Below are 6,686 nucleotides of genomic sequence, written 5' to 3' on the forward strand. Positions count from 1 at the left end.
GGATCCAGGTGCTTCGCAGACTCCCAAACTCCTTTTGACCAAACTTATAGATAAGTCAAGAGAAGTCGCATCGCAACAGAAGAATTTATACCGGGGAAACTGTTTTTTCCTTTTCTCAAATTTTATCCTGGTTGAAAAAAAACGAAGAAAGACCCTACTTCTCCTCCGAAATTTTCAATGTTTTTTTCACCGCTTACATCTCTATAGTCTGGACCACATACGGACGACCGTTTGCAACTTTGCCATACGCCCGCCTACTCGTCTCTCATTAGCTGGTCCGAGGCGGACGACGTCGGGCGTCTTCACGGTAAACATGGCGCTTACTTGAAGCGAAGCGGGGACGCGAGGCCTAAGCTACAGCCGCGTTAGAAAGAGTCTATTTCTTCTCGTCTTTGGGATTTTTACTACAGTTATCCAGCACCCACGGAGATAGTCATCGAAAGCAGCAAGCCAATGTACCCTACCAGGCCTCATCAGTGCGTGCGATCGCCAACAGAAACAGACGATGGCAGAGAGCCATGGGCAGGAAGACGAAGATCCATCTCTGTGCCAGCCAACATCGGCAAAGCACGACAATTGTCGCAGACAAAACCCAAGACAAACACAGTCATGCAAAAACCCGGTGATACATGCCTCTAGTGTCCGGTCTTGTAGAACAGGCAAACATAGAGCACTTCATGTAGGAGTGCTCGGGCCTTGGTGATATTCGGCACCGGGTAACCGAAGAACTCCCTATAGATCAATTACCGCATTCCTTCAGTGGGGCCATTCCAACTAGGGAATGGCCTCAGGAGCGAAATAAGACAACCTCTATCCTGGTCTTCACTGACAGCCCTTTCAAAGAGCAAAACGTGAAGACCGCGGTTACTAGTAGGTATCTGGCTCATTCAAGTCATTTACAACAACACCGATTCTCAACGAGTGGCTGCACGTGCCCATGTTCGTAGTTATCGCGCGATATTTCCATTTTCCTTTATCGTACGATATTTTCATTTCTCTACGAGCGGTACCGCCTGTGCGTTTCGTTTATTCTTTTAGCTTTAACCGTTTTTTTTTTTTTTTACAGCGAAAGCTGTATATGACTAACCTTCCGTAGTTTTTTCGGCGTCCGTCAACAGAAAAAATGCTGGTGACAGTGCAGAAAGGGTCCAAGCTCAATGGCACATACCCCTGTGGGCTCGGGAACCTGTAACGTGGCTTTGAACTATTTTTGTCACACGTGGGACACAAAGAGGTCCCAGACACACGGGTAAGAACAGATGCTTTTGAAAAAAGAAATTAAGAACAACATGCGTACGAGGAGCGCCAGAGGGAACAGCAACGAGGATGCCAACGGCGGTGGCGCGAAACGACCACCGACGAAGAACGTTCCCACGATGCTGAACGAAAACGACAATCGCGAGCCCGGGCACCTCCGAACGAACAACGACGCCAGACTCGCAACGCAATACGGCGGCACAGGTATCGGATGCACCGCGTGAATGACTTCAAAGGTGTGGATGCCAAGTTCCAACGAAACTTTCTGGATAAACATTTCGGATTTAGTCGCAGAGTGCGCGACCGTCTGTGGTTCGAGAACGACCTGACGAGGATCGGAAATGTACGAGGCATGACTAATGGGGACCGTGCGCTACAGGCACTGTCCCGTACGTTCCTAGACCTTCCCGGCGACCGTTCTCGTGTTGCTCAACGTTCGTCATGCGCATCATGGCAAAGAACTCCTCGGCCGCGAGGATGCCTTCGCGCTTCTTCACCGCGGCGCACGGCGAGTCATTCAATCAATGAAAGCTGACGGCAGTCAAAGCTCTCAAAGGAAAAGCAAAATGCTTTCGCCGCCATTCCATCTTCACAGAGTGGAATGGGTGTCATTTTTCAATATCACCTAGCTTAGGCGATCTTGAAAAAAAAAAATAGTTAAAGCTAAAAGAATAAACGAAACGCACAGGCGGCACCGCTCGCAGAGAAATGAAAATATTGCACGATAAAGGAATATGGAAATATCGCGCGATAACATACGAACATGGGCACGTGCAGCCACTCGTTGAGAATCGCTGTTGTTCTTTGAAAGAACGCAATTCGGTATGTTAAGGTGGATTGCATGAAAAAACCGGTATCACTTTCAGGACAAATCAAGATGTCCATGTAGCTAACTGAGAAAATGGGCTAATGAATTTTTCATTCTTTTTCTTTCTTTTAATTTCTCTTGTTCGATTTGCGAAGTTAAAACCGAAACACAGTGAAGTCATATCTGCCTAGCAGAAATCCTGATATTAGGATCACTTTCGAATATTCCTTATCCGTCCCCAAATTGTGCTAAAATATACACGGGCGTTGCGGTTGTCGTTCCTAACTGTATATAATAGGGAGGCTCTTGTGAAGCAATCAACAGAAGTGCCAATGTATTTGGTACCAAATCTTTGAGACTCAGATGATAAAAGCGGTGCTCGTCTTTGAATTTCCGCTAAGGCATTACTTTACAGTCGCTCATTTCCAGGGCTGGATTAACCTAAGTACTAAGGGGGGCTGCAGCCCCGGGCCCCTCCGACATCCAGGGAGCCCCATGGCAAATGTTTCCTTGACGGGTCCCTCAAGAATTTAAAAAGTCCCTCATCTGGGCCCGTCGGAAACTTGGTTATGCAAAATAAATTCTTAAGTTTCGTCCAGGGAGCGGTGTACCACAAGAATTCTTAAAAAGGGTTTATTAGTATAGCCGAAATCATCATCATTAGCCTGTTTTATGTCCACTGCAGGACGAAGGCCAAATGCCAATAATCTGCCAACAATCTGTGGTGTGACGAGGTGACCTGGCCTTTCCTCCACAGAAGCACTTTTCCTTTTCTCGACCAGTGACGGCGAGCGACCTTCCTTTCTTGCCTTTCCTCATACGCGAAGGGGTTCACATGCCAGTGCGTGCGCTTTCTGGTATACGCCTGGATTGTATGCCACACTTACAGAGCAATTTAAAGTGTCCATGCATAACTAAAATGTATTTTTGTTTTGTTTTACAACACGCGGTTCTCTTTTTTCCTAAGCGATGGCAATGGAGTAGTTCGTGGATTAACTTCACGGTTATATGATAGTGACGTGCCCGTTAGAGAATAAGCATTAGATAACAACCCAACAGAAGAAAATAAGAATGTTTTCTCCAAGCAGAAATGTTGCAAACGTTATATCAAGATGCAAGATGTCTTCTTATGTACGTTCATAGGCATATAACTTTCTATCTGAGAATGAAATCGAAAACAGCAGGCGAAACCTGTAACAGTCTAAATATCTGGCATCTTTATTGATCATCGTGATCGTCGTCGTCATCATCACTGGAGCCGCATGACATGGTTGGATTCAGGCCAGGGCTCAGTACACAAGATGTCATGCTCAAACTTAAGCATGATATCCTAGACCGATACAACTCAACTGACACCAGGGCGATCCTAGGCCTCGACTTCACCAAGTCATTTGACAACGTTAGCCATAAGGCTATCTTGGTAGGCCTCGAAGAGGTAGGTGTGGGACACAGGGTATATGCATACGTCGACTTTCTGTCACAGAGGGAGGCGAATATAAAATTTCTGGGTGTAAAATCCCCTCCCATCACACTTGGGAGCAAGGGGACCCCGCAAGGGTCGGCGCTATCACCATTCCTATTCAACATAGCGATGAGAGGTCTCCCGGCGAAACTCAATAAGATTAAATCGATTAAATTTAGCATGTACGCGGATGATATCAACATCTGGGTTAACAGTGAGAGTGACGCAGCCACCGAACTTAAACTACAGATATCGGCGAATACGGTGGAAGAGTATGCGGCCAGCAGAGGCTTGGCGTGCTCGCCACAGAAATCGGAGCTGTTAATCATTGAGCCAAAACATCAAAGGGGACACGCTGGGAGCAGCAGACCCATCAATGTTTTCGTAAACGGAAATGAGGTTCCCAAGGGGGAGGAAATCAGAATTCTGGGCATGCATATCCAGAGAAATGGATGCAACCTCACGACTATCAAGAAGCTAGAAGGATATGCGGCGCAGGTCACGGGGATCTTTCGGAGAATTTCACTCAAAGGCAGGGGCTTCAAAGAGAACAGCCTCCTCAGACTCATGCAAGCCTTCTTTAGCAGCCGAATAGCGTATGCCACACCGTATCTTCTGTTTAAACGAGAAAAAAAGGAGAAAATAGATGCCATCATTTGGAAGAGCGTTAACAGAGCCCTAGGGCTCCCAGACTCGACCTCGACAGACCTCCTCCTCAAAATGGGGGTTCACAACACGCTAGTTGAGCTCACTGAGGCAGTGCGAGTGTCTCAGTTGGAAAGATTAAGCCAGTCTAAAACAGGGAGAAAAATCATGGAATGGGGTAGGAATCCAATGCGACAGGGGTCCCCCGACTGACAAGAAGGTCATTCCGTTGGACGCGCGTAAACGCTTCCGAATCGTCCCCCTACCTAAATATATGCAACCTATCTACAACAAAGAGAGGAGAGCTCACAGGGCTAAGGCTCTAGTAAATAAACTTAAAAAACACACCTAAAAAAAACATAAAAGAACTTAAAAACACATAAAGTAGCGTACGTGGACGCCGCTTGCGGCAGAGACGGGGCTGCGGTATCGACGGTGGTTGATGGCGACGGGTGCGTTAAGATAGCGTGCTCCACATGCACGAGGGATGCCTGTGCAGCCGAGGAGGTTGCAGTAGCGCTCGCTTGTGCGGGTACAAAAGCGGGAGTAATATTATGCGATAACAAATTAGCTATCCGAAATTATAACAAAGGGAGAATCTCGGAAGAGGCCTTCCAAATTCTACTCAAAAACCCTCCCAGGAGGGACATAACTTTTATTTGGGTTCCGGCCCATGAAGATGACCCAGACAACGAAGCCGCTCACGAGCTCGCCCGAGCACTCTACCACCGGGCAACTCTAGAGCAGCCAGTTCCAGGGATCAAAGATAGCATCATCACGTACAGGGAAATTGTAGATCATTACAAAGCCGAAAGAAGGATCTTTCCGCCTCCGAATCGGTCTCTCTCTGGAGGACGCTCGCATTTGGCGGCGCCTCCAGGGAAACAATTATACATCACCACATTGGATCTGCTTAACACAGACGAGGGACTATAACGACGCCCTCTGCAAAATTTGTAAGCAAAAAGGTACGTTAGACCATATAATATGGGAGTGTGCTAGCTCCCCATGGGCCAAGGAAAACATTGACAGTAGAGAAGCCTGGGAGGCCTTGCTCCAGAGCGAAGCTGAAGACGACCAGCGTCGAGCAATCCACCTGGCCGTTGAGGCCGTGAAGACTCACCGTCCTCAACGCGCGGGGACTGCTTCGTCCTCCGCCCCCTACCTAGGTGTAGGTTAAGAGGCGGGCACCCCAGCTTGGTGGAATAATAAAGTTTTCAATCAATCAATCGAGGCAAATTTAGCCTCAGGCCGCAAAATTTCTTAATCCATCACTGATCATGTTTACAACTTCTACACGTAACATGAAGTTAAAACTTAGCATGTTTGTGAATCTGTTCAATAACAACTACTTGGACATTGCGATTTTCTATGCAAGTAATGTCTGCATATTCAGATAACCCAGTTGATCAGATCGAATATCGTTTTCAAGGCGATTAAAAAAAACTGCACTAACTAAAATAAATAAATAATACACAGCATATTGCAAATTCATCTATATTTGAGCTTGCTTTACGGCTTCATGCCCAAACAACAAGGACAAAACGGGGCGATCAAGAGCGTACATCAAAAGGCGGAGTTCTGTCCGCTCTTAATTGTCCCATTTTACGCGCAGTTCTTTTTTTCGTCACACTTACCGCACGTATGTGCGCCGTGCCGTGTGCCATGCATCGTGCTCCATGCCGTCGCAGCATATGAGCATTCGACGGGTCAAAGGCAAACATTATTTTCGAAAGCTCCGGAAGCGTGAGCACATCTTCGCTATGCAGCGAGAGACTTAGTAACCTACGGGGCCATGCGATAGCCTTTAGCAAGAAATCAATATTTTTTTGGTTACTTTTGATGCCTTATTATTTATCATACGTGAGTTCCGAACAACAGCGCGTATAATGCTTCCCTAGCGCTGCTAAAGCTTTCGTTCTCGGCCCACGGGATCTTTCATGCTACGTCACATCGACTGCAGCGCCAGTCTTTTCAGTGGAGGTGCTCGCACCCCCCCCCCCCCCCCACCTCCCTTCAGACGTGCCAGTTACTGGCTCTGCTCTCTACGGAGTTACACTAGACAATAACAAACTCTAACTAGATATCCACACTGCAGCAGATGTACGCCTTGAAGCGCATCATTTTTTCAATAAAGCTAATAGCTTACGTTTACAATCATCGTCGATGATTTCTAGAGATCCTTTTTCCAACTAGCAGCTCCTTGCTGTATAGTCCAGCTATCACCCGGGAGAAGAATCCACACCTATAGGCAGATGGCGGCCTCGTTCAGCAATCTGTAAAGAATGAAGACCTCAGTGTCTTTTAGAGGGACATTAACATGAATATTAAGTTAAGCCGGATTGATAAATTACGCCTCTGGAAAAACAAAAGTATCACTCTTACCGTTACCGAATTATTGGTAAGCCAGGAAACAGGCAAATGCGAAAGAAAGGCGGTGACAGCACCTTGAGGCTTTTGCACTACCTCCTTGTGACGTAATGGAGTTTGACAGCGCCTGCTATGCGACTAGTA

This window comes from Dermacentor andersoni, chromosome 5 (genome assembly GCF_023375885.2).
Source record: "Dermacentor andersoni chromosome 5, qqDerAnde1_hic_scaffold, whole genome shotgun sequence".
In the NCBI taxonomy this organism is placed as follows: Eukaryota; Metazoa; Arthropoda; class Arachnida; order Ixodida; family Ixodidae; genus Dermacentor; species Dermacentor andersoni.